Genomic DNA, 19696 nt, shown 5'->3' with positions numbered 1-19696 from the left:
GACAAGAGTTTGTTTTAGAAAATAAACACAAAACCAAAACAAAACAGGAAAAAATAAAAAAGAAAAATACAGCATGACCTTTTGCTCCTCTAAATACATGGGGCAAATATTAGCTTTTAAGAATATATGTACTAATCACATTGATTAGTTGTTTGATGATAACCTTCCTTTGAAACAGCAAAACTGTGGGAATTCTGTAACAGAGTCACTTGAAGCAAAAGACTGGGAAGGACAGGTATCCATGGCAGGAAGCACGATCAGGGATCCCTCAGGATCAGAGTAACTCATGTCCAGGAGGCTAGATCACTCTCTCGTGGGACCAATTTCCATCCCCTTTTCTCAGGCTGAATTCATACCCTCTGTTAATTTGAGCATCCTCAAAGTAAAACACCCGTCACTGTCGGGCTGCAGATCAGGAGTCCTGTGAGATGTTTTGCAGAGCTTTCTCGCAAACAACCTGACAACACGTGTGTCAGAACAATTCTACACAGCAAGGGGCACCAGTTGTGTGTGAAGTACTTGGGGATTTACCTCCCTTTCTCTTGCTCTCAGTTGCTATCACAACCTATTCCTTCATGTCTGAAAAAGGAAAATGAAGATGTGTCAGTTAATAACATTTCTGCTCTGTGAAATCAGTCATAGGAGGGTATTCTGGAGTGTCACAACTTGTGTAATGTAATGCTTTAATTAGATGCCATGTCTTCACCAGCCTGAAGTCCAAAGATGTCAACTTTACCTAAAGCTTCTGATACATAGAAAAAAAGAGGTGGAGAATAGCAAAAATAAGCAGCAACTTTATGAGACAGCATGAGACTGTTATTAGCAGGGAACTGTGGAGCCAGGGAGGGTTAAGGGCAATGGAGGTGACAGGCATTTTGTAGGATCTGAATCTTTCTTTTTCCTTGAAGGGACTTGGTGTTAAAAGGCAGACATTATACTGCTGCAGAGTTTTTATGCAAGAGATCTGAATGCCTGCAAAATATTTTGAGCATGGATGGAGACTGATGCCGTTACAAATATCACTTATTTTCCAAGGAAAGTGCAAGGAAATGGCATCTGAGACAGCCTGCACCTTTTGTAGAGGACTGAGGCAGTGAAAATGTAGGGGTCTCTTTCTAACATTTAAGATATTCCAAGAAAAGAGTGGTCCTTGCTAATTTTATACAAAAATGGAGGACATGCCTACTTTCTGGAAAAGGTCTCGATGCCATATAGCTGTTTTGACTCCTTTCTCAGGTGTCTAGTTTTGCCTTTTCACTGCTCATTCAGGGTTCTGGATCTCATTCAAACAGTTTTCTGTCTACAAAGAAGGTACAGTAGCACCCATATTTTTTTCTTTTTTTGGCTTTTTTTTCTTTTCTTTGCCTCTCCAATTTCTCATCTTCAGAATGGGAATATTCTTTTTTTTTGTTCAAAGAAGCACCAAAGAAAAGCTGAGCAGTCTTGTAAAACAAAAGCACAAAGTGAGAGTCATCTTGCGGAATCACAGAATGGCAGGGTTGGAAGGGACCTCTGGAGATCATCCCATCCAACCGCCCTGCTTGAGCAGGCACACCCAGAGCAGGAGCACAGGAACGCATCCAGGTGGGGTGTGAATGTCTCCAGGGAAGGGACCCCACAGCCTCCCTGGGCAGCCTGTGCCCCTGCTCTGGCACCCGCACAGGAAAAGTTTTTTCTCATATTGAGGTGGAACTTCCTGTGTTCCAGCTTGTGCCCATTGCCCCTTGTCCTGTCCTTGGGCACTAATGAAAAGAGCCATCATCCTGACACCCATCCTTTAGATATTTATAGGTATTTATGAAATATCCCCTCAGTCTTCTCTTCTCCAGGCTGAACAAACCCAGGTCTCTCAGCCTTTCCTCATACGGGAGATGCTCCAGCCCCCGATCATCTTGGTAGCTCTCTGCTGGACTTTCTTGAGCAGTTCCCTGTGCTTCTTAAATTGGGGGGGGGGGACACCAAAACTGGACACAGCACTCCAAATGTGGTCTCACTAGGGCAGAGTAGAGGGGGAGGATAACCTCTCTCAATCTGCTGGCCACACTCCCTTTTATGCAGCCCAGGATATTGTTGGCCTTCTTGGCCACAAGGACACTTTGCTGGCTCACCTAACTTTGTGTTCTAGATGTATGCTGTTGAGCTCAATACTTGGCTTTCTGTCTATGATGGATCAAAGAGTGAGTTTTAGACATTTTCTACCTTATGTTTAGATGTTTCCATTTAGGCTAAGACGGCATTCACCCTACCAATGCCTACTTCTGTCTGCTGACTGTAAGAGACAGGTATACACTTTCACACCGTAGTCTTCATGGTGCTGTCGGACTAATCCCATGCCATATGCCTGCTTCGGCCACAGATACCCTGTGGGATCTTTGGCAAAACACCTCATCATTTCACATCCGTTCCCCACAAATAAACCATTTATTTGTCACACAATTGTAGTGCTGCCTCACCCCTCTATTAGACTGGAGGTTGGCCGGGGCAGATGATTGTATTCTATTAAGTGGAATCACAGTCTTATTTGGAGCTATGAAGTGTTGCACTAATTACAGTAATTTGTAATGCCATAACATTGTTTCATTAATATTTTAAAAATACCTTGAAGAAGTGAAGTGCCAAGGACTTAACGCAAAGTTAAAATAATGAGAAAAAGCAAAGGCAAGGCATGCATTGTACAGAAGAGGGTGAGAGAACAGCTATTGGGAAAGTGTGGGTCAGTGTTTGTTGTGGAGTTTTGTACTCAGAAAAGTGTAACCTTTAGTCCAGCTTTATGGTATATAGTTTTAGGTCTACCTAGTGTCTGACTCCTAAGGATCTTTATCCTTCCTCAATTCCTCAATGGAAATGAGTGGGTGCTTAAAAATAAAAAAAATAAAAAAAAAGAAAGAATGCAGCTCTCTGTGGTTCAGACATTTCTACATTTCCAAAGGTTTGGAATTTATTTAAGATAACAAGGCAAATCCTTCTGTTTTCCAGAAAGGAACAAATCTTCTCCCATCCAACAATAAATTAATTTTCCTAATTTTTGTGGATGGACATACAATTTCTCTTTTCCTTCTTCAAAATACAGCATTTAAAAACTGACTGATTTGTCCAAGATTTATTTATTTTTAGATGTGCATGAAACACTGTCTTGCCAGGACCTGAATAATTTAGAACAGGACAAAAACACATGTGGGATTTCTGCTTTAATCAATGTCAGTTCCATATATTCTGCAAAGGGATTTTCCAAGGGTTAATATATGTTATACATTGTCATTATTAATTTATTTTCTATAGAAATAAGATAACGTCTCTACTAAAGTAAGGTCCAGAAGGCACTCCAATCTTATAGCTCTCTCCCCTTAAGTTTTCCTAGCACTTTTAATAAGAAACTATGAAGACTAGGCTGTAGAGTTTCCAAAAGCAACCAGAAACTTCCAAACTAAACAAAAGAACACTGAACTTTCCCTTTATCATTTTCTATCTATTCAGTTATAAAAAGTACTACTAATGGAGCTGCTGACAAGTGCCTCATAGTTTATAAATCTTCCTGTTCTATGTGAGGGGGGCCTCATGGATAAAGCATACAGAGGGTGTAGGGAAGTTCACACTGAGTGATGGAGCATGATACAGAGACACCCAAACCTCGGCAAGCTGAAGTTGTGTAACACTTGTTCAGGCAAAAAGAACCATGCACTCTAGTTCTTTAGTACCTTTCACAATCAGTTTTTTACTAAGGTAGCTTCTTTTATACACTAATTTGCAGTGTAGTTTAAACTGCTTTCTGCCTATGCATGTAGTGGCGTAAGTGTACTCTCTGTGCTTCCATCAAGTGTTAGTCTGTCACTGAGAGGTTCAGGCTCCAAAAAGAGTAAGGATTTAGCACAATATTCAGGGTACTTTGGAATTAAGATGGGTCCTTAAACACTTAAAGAGTTTCAGCTCCTCCAGATATCATAGTAAATAATCATCAGTGAATGGTGGATTTGGAATTAGAGTTTGGACTGAGACATCCACTAACAATGAATTGAAGCTCTTTTAGCAAATCACAGTATAATGCAGGCCTGTTGCAATGCTCAAGCTATGAGTCCTATCAATATCTACTTAAGTTTAGGAATCTCTACTTCTCCACTTTTCTTCCAGAAGTGTGACTGAAGCAAAGAGAAACTAATTATCTCCAGGACAAGAAAGAGACAGAAAAAATCTCTCAAATCCTGTGCCAACTCAGATGTGCTGAGCCAGCTTTCACGTTTCTGAATGGCCACCACTGTAGCCTTGGCTTAAAACCATAATGGAGAGATATTTGGGAACTAGTCTTAAAAAACATTTTTGAAGGGGGGAGGGGGATGCTGAAAATGTATTATTTTCCTAGAAAAAAAAACCAAAAAATTTAACTGGATATCTCCAACTCCACATTTTAGGCAGATGTACAAAATTTCCCTACTCTTAAGGAGTATTTTTCATGTTGTTGTTTATCTGTTTGCAGTTTTTCAGTCTTTTTGCTTTGGAATTTCAATCGAAAACAAACCAAGAAAAAACCTGGAATACTAAAGGATAGGTCCATGGATATATCTTCTTGAAACATCTATTTTCAAAGAAAAACATTTTTAGTGAAATATTTGAAGTAGCTCTACTAATTATAGTTAGAGCATTTCCTCTAGATAGGTAATTGTTCTAAGTATGTCTTCTCAACAGACATTTAGTTAATTTCTCTGGTAGTCCTTGTAAAGTCATTGAAGAAAGAAAAAAGGAGGACGTCAAAGCACCCAAAGGCAACTTATTCATCATCATCCAGGATAAAGTTTTTGCAAAAGCCAAGCCTACTGTGGAAAAGCAATACCTCAACAGGAGGATGCAAACTCACTCACTGTGGCTTGTTTCCATCCGTACAACTCTTCAGAACTGGTGTAATGAATGTAAAGAAAATTAAGTAAGGAGACAGTTTTGTCATCAGCATCGTCAAACCTAAGAACAGATAATCTATCTACCCTATAAGGTTTCAAGACAGAAATACAAGAAAGGACTAAACAGGCCCAATTTGAAAGACTGCCAGTTGGTAATGAGGCGTTAGTGTCACTTCCTCCTTAAAATTACTTTTAGCAATAGTTTTTCAGTATCACTTGGTTTTAAGATGGCAGGCAAGGCCAATTTTGATCCTATTCAGATTTGGGCACTAAATAAGGGGTGGTTTTCTTTATCTCAGTTTTGGACTTTGCCTTGCAACTCTAGATCAGACATATATTTCAGTGAGACTTTATGGACCTGGTCCCGAGTCCCTGAATGACCTGATCACAGCTCTTTCTGCTGTGGCAACTGCAGCTTTCTATGCCAGCTAAATACTCCTTTAAAATCTGTGAAAAAGGAGAACTCACTCGAATAAGTGATAGCAAAGCAGCATTGCCTCAGCTCTCAAGACAGAGGGAGTTTTGTCAGAGAACAATAGTTCCAGACTGGATCACTTCATTTCAGGCTTGAAGTTCTGGAGTTTAATTTCTTGGGGGTGGGGTGGGGGGGGCGGGAGGGGAGGGGGGTGGTGGTGCTTGTTTTGTTTTTCATTATTGTTTCTTAACCTACCGATCAGGCTCCAAAGAACTAAAAAATGTAAAGTAAAATGAGAAATCACTAAGATTCATTCATTATATCTCAGCATATCTTCATTCATACTTCTCAGTGTATTGATTAAAATGGATTATTCAAACCTATTTCCTCTAATTCTTAGTAATACAGTTTGTACTCTCAGACAACATTTTTTTGTCTCTGCTTTTTTTACCCTTTCTTTTTTTCTGTCATGCATTTCCGTAAGTCAACACATCTCAGAGCTGGAAATTTGCAGTTGTTTAGCCATAAGTAATTGTATTTACAGCCACAGTACAGCTATCTCATTACTCAGGTCAAAAGCCAATTTATTTATAATACAAAACATTTGAAAACTGACATCTGTTCTTGAGATATACAGAACTTCTGAACTGACGTCAACGATGTAACCACACACAAAAATGTTTCCGGTGAATTTCCTTACTGTTTTTATCTGAATGATAACTCGGCTCATTATAATGCAGTTTGCTTTCTTTTCTTTATGCTACACAATGGTGTGAAAGGGCAAATTTTAAAAATGCCCAATAGTAGTAACATGAGCCAAATTCAGACTACCTAAGCTTAGTTATCCTTGTATCATGAGGGTCTTTTTTGGGACAAGATACAGGTCTGATGGGCGCTGCTGGGAAATTGCCCTTTACTGTAGAAGGCGAAACTTCAAAATCAGGGATCACTTGAAAACTGGGGAGTAAACAGATGGAGGTATGCTTTCAAAAGTTCCTGTATCTTTCAAAAGATAAACTGGCAGCAGTAGCTATTTGATTTCGCTAAACAGGTAATATTTTCCTGAAAGATTTCTAGCAGTCATTTAAATCTTCAGCTTTCAGTCTTCATCATAGTACGAAACACACCTTGAGAGAATAATTTCTAGCAGCTACTGCATGTCATTAAAGTGCAGATTTGGTCTCTTTTGACTCCGTATTTACAAAACATGCTTCCAGGATTTATTTGAAAAGGAATCATCAGGAAATAGCGTTACTTTTTCTTAGGTCTTTACAGGGTGTTCGCCTTTAAGAAGTCCATAGGTAAGCAAGTCTTCTGGGACCATCAATGATAGTTCAATGCCTACATATAAAGGATCTTTCACCTATCTATGTAAAAAGGCCTGTGCAAACACTCAAAAGAGGAAAACACAAGCTTATTTTTGTAATGCCTATATGTGACAAATTCTAGAGGTAATTTGGGTTCCTCAGCTGCTATTTATAACCTGAAGAATCTATCTATGTTGCTTTATTGTAATCCTATTATGTAATGCTGGGAAATACCATTAGATCATCTAGTTCATCTAGTTATTAGTATATTCCAGACCTGGTAGCAGGATTCTTTTGTTGTTCCATAAGCAGTAACAGGCTGATCCCCTATGGATTTACATCCTACTCTAAGATAGGGATTATTCCATTCATATGGAATATGAACCCCCCAATCACCCAAGAGGCACATACAGAGGGGTTAGTTCACACCTAGCATAGACTGTTCCAGATTTACATACATGGAGGGGTTAGTCCTGACCTACAGACACGCATGTTTGATCAGCACAGCTAGATGATATTCTGCATGACTGAGCATACAGCTGCTTCCAAAGGGGTTGGGTAACAGCTAACTTCTGTCTGCCTCTCCTTCATGGGGAGTCTCTCCCTCTCTCTTCTAATGTGCTCCACATTTTCACAAAACTTCCAGAAATGTAACTATTTTTGAATCTTCTACCCTTTCCCAAGATTGAAATTAGGCAATGTAGTTGGAATTGGATGGTGTTCAGTACTCACTAGACAGAAAATTTAATAGATTACATGGTTGCAAAAGCCTTATTCCTTAAGGTAATCAGAATTACTAAATAAATCATCTTATGACAATCATAATGAGAAGTGTTATAAATCCAGGTGTTTCCCAAAAGGCATACAAAATGTGCCATATAATTCTGAATTCCTCCAGCTCCCCTTCTGTCTCTTGCATACTCACATAAAGTATAAATTATTTCACTGTGGATGGTCATAAGTGTGACCTGAGTGATTATGACTTGAGTGAAATGAGTGTTTTCAAGAATCAAGTTTTTTTGTTCTCTTTAGGAATACAAAACTAGATCTCAAAATGACCACAAATAATGACACAGAGATTGCCTAATGTGCAGAATCACTAGTAGTATAGGTGATGGCTGAAGAAGGGTTTTGCTTTTTATTACCTGAGGACACAGTACTGTTAGAGAGGACAGCAAAATGGCTTTTGATCAAAACAATGGAAATAGTTTTTTTGAAAGGCTTCACTCGCACTCTCTTTTTTCCTGGAAAATGTCTGAAGCTCTCAGCTGCCACAGTCATAGTGTTCCCAGCCAAGGATTTAGCCCCCTAAAAACAGCAATTTGAATCCAAATATTTAAAATTTGTCTAAATATCTCCAAGTAGATGTTCTTATTTAAGCACATCAGGAGAGCAGAAACATGCTGTAAGGAGAGTTGGACAGAACACAGAATAGGTGAATATGAAACAGTTAGGCTAGACATCAAAAGGCAGCTTTCAACTGCTAGTAAAGTGAGATTTTACAATAACTCTAATAAGATTGTGGTGGCATGAAACGTGCCTATTTTTAATGTTGATGGAAAGAACTGTACGATATTGTTGTCTGTAATAAAAAAGGTCTGGGCTTGATGATCAAGGAAGTAAGTGCCTTGCAGCTCTATGCCCCATGGTTTAGACATGCCACTCCTATTCATTTTAATGGAAATTACATGCCCAATTACAAAGATAATTTTGAAAACATGTTTTGCTGTTTGAAAACTGTACAGGAAGTTCAGAGAATGCGTGTTGTGTTGACAAATAAATCTCCCTCTGAGTTAGACACCAATCAACAAGTGTGAAACTTTTGAACCAATATTTTCAAAACCAGATGGCTAGAACTAGATTCTTAGATTCATATTTAGGCACTTATTTGAGTTACTTTTCAGAAACGCAAGCTTTTAAAATGATGGCTTCAGTAACATGGGGAAAGTTGGTAGGCAGACTTAAAAAGAAGAGCATTCAGAACTCTGAATAGCAAGGTCCTTAGCATTATAGGCAGAATTCCTTAATATTAATGTAAAACCTTCAATTTTGTGTTACATGGTATTTCTCACTGGTTTTCACTCAAAATCCTTTTCCATTTTCCTTTGCATTGATGGAATGGATTAGCTTTCTTACATTTATTTCAATAAGTGAAGGAATCATTAGTGAAGCTTGTTGCTCCTGGTACAGATAAACCAGAGGCTAAAGGCTTTTCTTTATTTCTCCCTCCCCAACTGCTAATTCATCTTCATTAAAATGAAATGGATTTTTTTTTTTTCATTCATATCTGCAATTAGCTTAACTATGTTGGGAGGAAGTAACCATATGAGCAAATACTGAAGAAACTGAGATGATGGAATGAAACATGAACATATAAGAGATGGAGTTGCAAATGCTTCAAGTTTACAGGAAACAAAATAGAAAATAAATTAAGGAACTATTGAACAAAAAGTCTCTTTAGAATGAAGTTGTTTCTCATCAAAGTTCAGACATTTTGGATTTTTTAGCACAAACATCAGATTGGGCGTCCCATAATGCACTATTATATATTAAAATCCACATTCCCCTTTCACCTCCTCTTCCTGTAGATGGAAGTAGTAATGCTCAGTACCTTCCTTTAACCAGAGGAGGCAAATCAGTCTGCTTACTTTTGCAATTGAACTTCCTATTTTTTTAAATTTTGGCCAGCTGGCATGGCATGGGAAGTCTATCTCCATCTGTTCTCCATTTCAGGAAGACATCGACCCCACTGCTCTAGTAAGCTAAATGAAATAAAACATGGCAAAGAAGAAGTTCCTTTCAAATTCTTTTAAAAATCCCCTATGTCTGTGGAATAGACATGCTTTACTGAACAAGTTTCAGAGCAGTACCATGATTTACTGCATTTTCAACTCAAACTAAGTCTACATTAAATCACCAATATATGCGATGTCAAGCTGAATGTAGAGGTGGAAGGAAAATCAGAACATATAGATATTTATGGATTTAAAGATAAGGGTTTTAAGGATGTGTAGTGGCAAATAACCTTTAGAATTTTTTTTGGTAGTGGCCATCTTTTGGAGTCTATAAAATAGGTGAACTTTCTATGGTCATAGATGAAGAAACTCTGCTTTATCCTCCAGCCAATACTGGCCTTCTACACAGCTTAGACACAATTCCAGTAAGACCTACCACAAGAATGTGTTCTGTCATCTTCTACAAGCAACTATTTCTTTTTTTCCCAGTCTCAGAGCTAACCTAGGTTTTGGGCAAACATATACAGTGTAACTCCTCAGCGAATGACAGAATCACTTATGATTCATACTTACATGGCTATTGGGAATTCATCTTTGGCAATTACTTACAGATGAGAGAGGAGAAAGAAAAGTCCTCCTTCCTGGACAGCATGTATTTGTGAGATCTGAGTCAACAGTGATATTAGGTTGTGAAGCAGAAAGGCAATTTTTGTTAAAGGAAAGGAAAATAGGAACATCTAGCTCTACCTCTGATTCAGTAAAGAGTTGTCCAATGGCTGTTAGTGGCTTTTGGACGCTCCTGCTCAGTTTGGTTAAATTTGCTGTCATAATTACCAAGTGAATTTGAGGCAAAGATAAGCTAAACCATGGCTGGCCTTCTTTCACTTGATCAGACATCTGGTTTTCTTTATTCAGAAAATGAGGTCTTGGAAAAGCAACATTATCTATGTATAGATATGTATAGATGTTGCTAGTGAACAGTTAGTCTCACACCACCAATAAAGTGTTAAATTATAAGATAAGATTTTTATCAGGAAATGTTACATGTGTATAATGTAACTATGTCAGAAATAATCACTCCATGCTTCTTTTGTAAATACAGGAAAAAGGGCACATTTCTCTGATCTGTTTTAGATATCCAACTTCTGGTGAAATGAATAGTGATGCTGACATGACTGCTTTTTTCCACTGACTGTAATGGGGCCTTGATAACTAGCTTAGATGCAGTCATCAACAGTTAGTCAAATCAATCACACCTAGATATCTAACACCTTATATTCTTACTTGGTGGTAAAGCAGGCTCTGTAATTTATGCATTCCATAAGTAAAAGAGAAGAGCAACAGAATAAGTGGAAGCATGTAAAACAACAGCACTTTAAGCAGTCTAGATTGCAGAAATTTCTTATTTTATCAGAGTTGTTTACTCTTCATGCTTTGAAAGCAATATTTGCTAACGCTCTTGTATCAGAGAGGATAAAAACACACTAGAACTCTCTAAAAAGAAAAAAAAAAAGAACAGGAACTAAACTCCTCAAAGAACAATAATTGTAGTTTCTGAAGGTGATGTTGAGTCATCAACAGCATTCTGCCCCTGGAAGAATGTTTAGGAAGTGAAAGCGCAGTCTTGCGTATTGCAGCCATCCAGAATAACAACCAGACAAGATCAAGTGATATGATCTGACTATGTCTGTGTCTTTTCAAAAGAGAGTGGGTTTTTTTCCTTCTTTTTTTTCTTTGGTCTTCTCCCTATATTGAGTGTTCTTAAGAATTTATGACTGTTTAAGATAGATCTGTGAAGGGAGCCTACTACATAGCAGAGGTGCAACCTCAGCCAACAATTCTACCAATTTATTCTGAACTTTCACTTGAGTGTCAAGAAGGAATTTTTTCTTTTAACGTTAAAACCACAAAAATTGCCTTTATTATTGTTACCTGTTGTGTGGCCAGGAATTTGCTAGGATTCTCCCCAAAATTATTCAAAGAATATGTCATTTACACTCAATCTGTCACAAGCCAGAAACTCATGAGGGGAGAGGAAAGCATGACAATGAGATCATACAATTACCCAGCAGAAGAACTTACTAAAATGGCCCTCAATTTTCTTAATTTTTTTCTTCACAATTTCTTGCCTTCTTTCTTATTTAATTGTTTAGTTGGGTTGGGTTGGGTTTTTTTTCTTTATAAGTAAGAATTTTAAAAGTGATTGCATGAAATCAGGCAGTTAGTCTGGTTTGCCAACAATGTTTAATGAACTCAAGGAACAAGCATGAGGACAGTGAATAGAGGTGAAAAAATATAACGACTGATAAAAACTCAAGAAGGAATACATACTTGGAAAGAGAGGCTGGCAATGGCTATGTGATACATGGACTGGAAAGTAGGAAGAGATGCTGGAATGGTATGATGGATGCGTCAGCAGAGGCAATGGTTACTGCAGAAACTTTGGGGGTTTATTAAACCTAAAAGATGTGCATTAAAAAGCATATAGATGATAGGAAGATAATGGGTTACAGTCAGAGTGCTGTGGAAAAGAAAGGGCTGAATTTGCTCCAGCTATTTTAAGCTACAGTTACATAGGGATCAAGCAATACGAGAGCTGTGATTATTAAAGGAAGTAAGGTAGACAACTTTCCTTGATTATATTAGACTTAACCGGCAAGTTATTCTAGATGAGATATTCTAGATGAGAACACTATGAGTAAGATCATCAGTCTAAAAGCTCTGGAGCATAGAAGTGTAAATTCTTAGTCTAGGCATGGCAGACAAAAATCCATATAAATAAATAAATAAAGAAGTAAACATGGAAAAGGGGGAGTCCTGATGTAATGGCTGATAATGAGGAAACAGAGCTGCCAGTGGGGCTGCTGACAGAGCAGTTAGAGAAATGAGCAGTGAAGAACAATCATGGGGGCCAGGAAGAAACTGGCTGCCAAGAAGAAGGGAAATGACTAAATGCATTAAGGACAACAGGAAGATCAAACAGGCTTTGAGCCAGGCCAGAAAAAGAAAGTCAGAAGGAAGCTACCATGGCTCATGTGCTGGACTGAACGGTTATTCTGCAGTAAAAGCAAAAATTGAGATGTTATAAGCACCTTAAGATTTAGAAGAAAAGATAAAGATAAAACAGATCCCAAAAAATCTTTTCATATGGGAGAGCAGACCTTTATCAAACTGCAGTGGCTTTTCATCATTATCTTTGATATTTGTTTGCAAATTTTCTTTTCCTGACCTGTGCACTACTGATCCGGTGTACAGGAATTCTCTGTTCCAGACGTTTCTCATCACAGTGTGAAAGGTTCATCTCATTCCGTGATGGTAGCTTTTTATGCTTGTTGTGATTCCCTCAGGTTACAAATGGATCATTTACACATCTGAGAATGTTGTTAAGAAGCTCCTGAGGTGGAATGGGATTCCAGCTGTAGCAGCTACCTACTGCTCTTATTTCTTGTGGCAGGCTCCTGAGAGTTGCACAACTGCCTATTAGTAAGTTGATGATGGATGGAACAGCTGTAAATTTACAAGTAATGATAAGCTTGAGACTCCTAAATTAGTTAGAGAACAGCAGTTTGTAAATTTTAAAACAGACCTTGGACCAGGACCTTTTTACAGGATAATGCCACCAGCAAGACAACAGGTCAGTGGTTGAAAGCTATAAGCATTCCTCTGTCCTTTCTTATGGTTCTCCATCTTTGTTGAAAACAGATAATTTAAATCTCAGGCCAATTTACCACAGTGGTTCAAGTATGAGCTTTAATTTTCTAATGATCTGCTGGATGGTCTTCAGGAAATTTTATGTTCCTCTCCAATTCACTGGAAACTGTAACTATTTTATCGTGCAAAGTCATCTAAAATAATTTGTTCTGGAAAGTAAGTGAAAATTAAAAGGAATTAATATAGCATGAAGGCAAAACAAGACTAACAGGGGTGGTGACAAAGACAAACCAACAGAAGAGAGGGAAGGAATAATAAGGCAGTTTGTTCAGCAAATTGAAAACTGAGAACATCATACCCATGTTGATTCTGTGAAGCTCTTAAAGCCACACTGAAGTGAAGAGAACACTCTGAGAAAGATAAAATGAGAGAATGAAAAAGAAGCAAACTTGATGCACAGAAAGTGAAACCTTGTTTTCCTTGTTGTCTTTGACAGAAAACCAGGAACACACCTGAAAAGCCAGAGAGACAGCTACTGAGGAAGAAATGAACAACTTTCCTGGAAAGAGAAAATTGTGTCGTCCAAATCATCCTTAAAAGAGTGAAAGGAGCAGAATGAAAAGTGACCTTTTTATTCTGCTGCTTCTTCTGCTGGTCTTACAAATCAAAGACTAATAGGTGGGCTTGACCTCACCTAGCTTTTATCTGAGTTAATTTTTAGCACATGTAGAGTTAGATGCCTCTGGCACTCGTTCACTACAAGGTAAATAATCTGCATCCATAATGATAGGACCCTAGAGAACTTTGGGCACAAAGAAAGGACACTTGAAGATCTTGGATGAAAATACTTTTCACAAAAAAGTTTGTATCCACAATAACTGAGTTTTAGCGTCAGTGTTGATGTATTCTTTGACCTGGTCTACGTTTAATAATGAATGATGTGGAAGGTCTGTCCTAGGCCTAACAGATTTCAAATACTTCTTAATTTTCCATTGGAAAATGCTTGAAAGGATTTCTTGTAACGGCAACTCACCCTAAAAATGCGGATGTCCTACGCGCTCTATGCCAGGAAACAGAAACAAAAAGTTTAATTTTAAGATACACGCAAAGAAAGAACCCAGAGGAGAGCAATATAAATTTAGTAGTCCTATTTTCATCTTCAGTAAGCATCACTACTATTTGCTAATTGCTCTGAACAGGCAGATGATTAGTGAAGGAGTACACAAAGCACTTGTTTCACTTATTACTCAGATTATTGTTTGTTTATAGGACTAAAATTTATATGAAAATATAGAATGTGGCATAAGGGCTAAATGGTACTAGTAGGCACTTTTAATTAATGTCCAAAGTCTTATATTTGGAGTTCAATAGTATTACTATGTGAAAATAAACTTGCAGTGTCTAGTGTGCAACAGCTTAGCAAGAGCAAAGTGACACAGTTAACGTGGCAATAACCTGGGGCTCACAAAACCAGTTTCTTTTCTTGGTGTATTGTTGCTACCAGCTGTGCAATCTCTGCCTCCTTTCTTTCATTAATATACAGAGTGCAAACCTTATAAAACAGGTACTGTCACTCTGTATTTGTACTGTCTCCAGGACAGTGCTGCTTGATTTCATCTGAGGTCTCTGTAGGACAGTGTAATATTGCCAAGTGTGCTCGCATCACACAGTGATGGAGGTTCAGCCCTTCTCTCCTTTAGAATTCAGTGCTTGACTTCTCTATCCCAGTTATTCATGCTATTCAAAATATACCTGAGTATATTTTGATATTGAAAATCCTTGAAAGGATTCCTTGTAGTGGCAACTCACCCTAAAACTACTGATATGCTATGTGCTCCATGCATATACGTAATACCAATATACCTGAGTATATTTTGATGGAACTGCTCAGGTGTTTAAACATTAGGCAAATATTTCAATAATATCTGAGTTAGGCCTCTGTTTAATTAAATTGCTTTTTTATACGCTAATTCTGTATAAAAAATTTCTAATATGATTCAATTAAAAGAATAATAACCTCATAGTATTTATGAAAAAGGAGAGAAAAATGCCACCAATGGAAATTAAAACACTGAGGCACTCCTCCTCCTTTGGTACTTTTTTCCTATGAAGCCTGTACTTGGACTGATGGCTTGTTGTGCCCCTTTATTGCTTTGTTTGGATCAGCTCTGCAGTACTTTCCAAATTTAAAAATGAAATGTGTGACCCCTTATTTTGTTGCCCTCCTTAAAAAAAAGAGACTGAACATTCTCATCTGACATCAGCAGTGTCCCTTAGAGGCATGATTCACGAGATACCATGTCATGGGGAAAATTAAAAGGTAAAAGGGCACCCTGAATCCTATTACTTTTATATCTGTTGATCTGTTGTTTTTTTTTTTAATAGGTGGCCTTTTAATAGCTCTCGATTTGTTTTTATGATTTCTGCTAGTCTTGGTGTTCTTATATAAAGTAGCGGCGAAATCACTGAAAAGGGAAAAATAATCAGAACAGCTAAAATACTACTTCAGTTTCACTCAGAAATATCACAACTGTGGCTTTCCTGGAAGAGTGAAGAATGATGCCAAACTCGAGCAATATTGCCTATGAACAAAGCAAGTACAGCTAATGTGCCACACTGTCACAGCTATTGTAACACATTACTGCGGCTAATTTTAGATCAAACCATAGAATATACAGATGTGTTTAAGCAAATATCTTGCCTAAGAAGAATTTTTGGGTTGTGAAACAAAGTCTAGAGTGGAAATTTACTGACAGGCTAGAGTACGATATTTAATTAGAACAGTTGGCTTTCAAAGCAAATATAAACTCCTGTTCAGAACATTTGTCCAATAACTCGACTAATTCATATTATTTAACTACAGACTGCTTTTTGACCCCACTGCACCAAAAAAAAGGCCTGTTTTCTTAAAAACAGTGAAATTGTGCCCTTAAAAGTATGTGGGACACCACTATTTCTACATAACTCTAACTGTATATATAGTCCTAGCATTTTGTTTTTGTTTTTTCTTTTTTCAACAGATATAAACAGATTTGCATAACATGCCCACAGTAAGAATGTCTTTTTTTACTGCCATTTTAGTCTTGGTTTAACTGTTGTTTCCTTCACCGATCAATTGGTTTTGATAGTGTTGTTTGTCTGATGCTACAAGAATGTGAATTTAAACCCTAACGTTGAAAAGGGAGATCAAACGAAAAAATGCAATCGTCACATTCACTGAATCTTGACTTGGTGAGTTATTTTATTTTATTGTTTAATAACACAATTATAAATGTGATAATGATGTATGTAGTGGCCTCAGGAGAATATCTGCCTACCTACGTTTTTATAAATATGAGAACAAGATATCAGTGAAATGCTGTCCAAAATCTATCTCCAAAACAACTCATGTTCCAGCTCCAGCCAACTCCAGCTGTGGAAAAAAACTTAATTGTGATTTCCTCCACTCTTGCACAATGTTGATACAAATCTTTGTGCCACTTTGTTTATCCATTTGGGAATGTTATTCCTACCCAAAATCATCATAGTTGCCCTTAAGGTTCAACATGTGAGTATATATTAATTAGTAAAACAGGTCTATGGTCTGTTAGAGAATGGCCTATTGAATGAATTGTTTTCCTTGATTAAATATTCTGTAGTATAATGGAGACCAGAATTTGGTCCAATTGTTCAGATTTTGCAATGACGTTGTTAAAAAATACAACCATAACAACCTGTCTCTTCTGGGATACAAACTGCTGACACTTTTTTGTTTGGCGAATTAGTGTGATAACTGAGTTGGAAAAACACTTTCTGGTAATACGAAAGTAGTCACAAATATGTCATCTTCTCATACCTTTATGGAAAACTTAGCATTCCTGTCTGTCTTCAACAAGACTAATTAGCAGGCTAACGAGGGGAGCAGACTGCACGTTTTCCTTTGGGTTTTCAAAGGAGTTAAAGGGAAAGTCAGTGTGATTTGAAAATTACTACTTATTTACCATTTGCTCTTTTGAAAATTCCATAATAAAATGTAGAGGTACAAACACACATGTACAACAATTGGAATATAAATCATATGTAATTAAATATTTTCTTTGACAGTGGCCTTGCAAACTCATATTTTTATTTGCTATTAAAAATTCCTCTACTATAACAGAACATTTTGTCTTTAATGTTGTTGATATATAGGCATAGTATTTTGTTACTTGTATTACGCTAAGTTTAATTTCATAATGGTTTTCCAGTAATATGGAGGATTTATTGTAAAAGTTTTTATCTTTCTGACATCAATATATCAGAGTGTGTAATGTGGTTATGTCCAATTTGGTTGAGTTTCCATCTGCAGACATTTTTAATGATCTTACATAGCATTTCTCTTAAGCATAATATCATCTACTATCTGCATGTATTTCACTGTAGAGTTTATAGTCTTTACAGATTTTCCAGATTATATATGAGGTCTACATATTTCTGTATTACACTCTAGAAAACATTTTAAAATATTCATTATTGCTCCTTCTTGATGGATTGTTCTTCCTCTGAAATAAAATTACCTTTTAAAAAAGGTGTATATATTTTCAGGGGGGAATAAGTCAGAATGTACTTTTAGAAACTGTAACTGTGCACAAGAGATCAGAAATTTTTTTAAGATAAGGAAAACTCAAATTGTTTTTTCCTCATTATATTGTGTAAAAATGGGCATTACCCAATAAAAACTTTTAATAGTAACCATACTCAGAGTTTAGATATTACTGAAATATAAATCTTAGTGAAGGGTTCTAGACTTAATATTTCGATTTGGTTACTTTGCTTACAAAGTTTGCTGAAAACACACTGGTTTATTATCTCCCAGTTTAGTTTCATTCTGCACAAGTATATCCAAGACTGTGTAAAATGAACTGGAAACAGAATAAAGTCCTAAACAAGTTAATTAAAAAAAAGAGAACCTCAGTCCTAAGAGTGCTCATCAGGCAATTTTCAAATCATGTATCTGGTTTTGTCTGGAACAAGACTGTACATTGCAGTACAGTGTCAACTATTTCCATGTCATGTTGAAACTTTTAAACCTCAGCTATTTCTTGGGCTGACCTTTTTTTAAAAAAGACACAAGATGTGCAAATTTTTTAATACTGGGGAAAAAATTGTATGTATATGCATTTTCATTCTAATCAAGACCTTATTTGTACTAACCATAAAGTCTTGCTCAGAACAATTATAGTGGAAGAGGTGGGAAATTATATCCAGGAGGAGGATGTTCCAATAAGCTAAGATGATCTGAACAGTAAACATTATAGCTGACATAATTTTGAAACTAATTACTCACTACAGCATGTTTAAGAAAAGAAAGGAGACATCAGCTTGGGCATATTTCCTCCCCCACCCACCCCAGAACAATACTTCTGGTCCACTTAGCTAATACATTAGAAGAAGAAACACCCATCAAGTCAGGTTGTCTCCAACACGTACATTTTGCTTCCTGACATGCCATCAAATAATCACATCATGTTTGCCAGAAACACCCTTTCCTTGCATTTGGGGTGTAGAATAAGCACTGGGGTAAAGGTCTGGTGGCAGAGCTGGCAGTTCCATCTGCTAAGGTGCTGAAGATGTGAGTTTAAGCTTTGCTCTGAACTTGCACTTACACCTCACCTGTATAAGGTTATTGGGAAGGAGTCAAAGGTGATGCTAATCACACCAATCTTTGTTTTCCCATGGATGTAGGATCTGGTGCCCTATCACTATCCTAGCAACCTCTCCTAGTATGGCCTTTGCCTTCTTTTTGATGTAGAAAAAAGGAAGAGGTTGGATTTTGGATAAAGTGTGCAACATCCCATGGGTGTTTCATATTACATTGTAGGGATTCGGTACAGTGCATTATAATGAGGAGCCACATTCGCTACTTCTTGGTTTCCCAAATACTCCATACTTCTAGAGGAAGAAAACCATACTCAAACAGCCCTGGACCTCTTCTTCCACCAATACAGAGATATGTTAAATTTCTTCATTTAAATCAATCCCATTAAGAAGTCAGTTGGACTGTGAACTTTCTTTCTCTTTTGTTCCGTCTTAGAAATTTCTCCCCTTTTCTCCTCTGCTGTGTCCTGTAGTTGCAACAGAGGAGGAAGCATGAGAAAAAAAGGTCACAACACCTGCTGGAGACAGCAAGGCGGAGATAATTTTTGTACCATTCGTGTAATGCTTTCACAAATTCAACCCATACTGTCTAGGATTTTTTTATTTCCAATTGCATATAATTCTTATAGGTTTCTGTTGCTAATGATTGATAGCAACATGGTAAACACATGAGTTCAGGAAGAAAAGACTACAGTTTGTGATGAGGAAATTGTTTAAGCAGTATGAAACTGCCAATCTAAATTTAAATATGCCCTTTAAACAAATCCATTCTTTCTACCTTTCCTTTGCAAATGCTGTAGATTTGTCACTTCTGTTTTCTGTAGTTTCAGACTCTTCTTATCTCTTAATAGAGTCTGATGGAAGTATTCCACTAGTTCTTTTCCCCTTTTCAACATGTCCAGTGAAGTAGGGTTACAAAAACCAGGGCAACACTGAAAAACTGCTATTTTCATGATCATATCTCTTGCCAATTTTCACTTCTGCTCTTAATTTATTCCACACAGCTTATTTTAATAACAATAACAATGTTTTTGATATGCACAGTAGGTTTTTTTGAAACCCTTTTTAAAGAAGTAGGCTAAAAAT

The sequence above is a fragment of the Phalacrocorax aristotelis genome, chromosome 1, assembly GCF_949628215.1.
Source record: "Phalacrocorax aristotelis chromosome 1, bGulAri2.1, whole genome shotgun sequence".
Classification (NCBI taxonomy): Eukaryota; Metazoa; Chordata; class Aves; order Suliformes; family Phalacrocoracidae; genus Phalacrocorax; species Phalacrocorax aristotelis.
Note: the sequence above shows the minus strand (reverse complement) of the source record.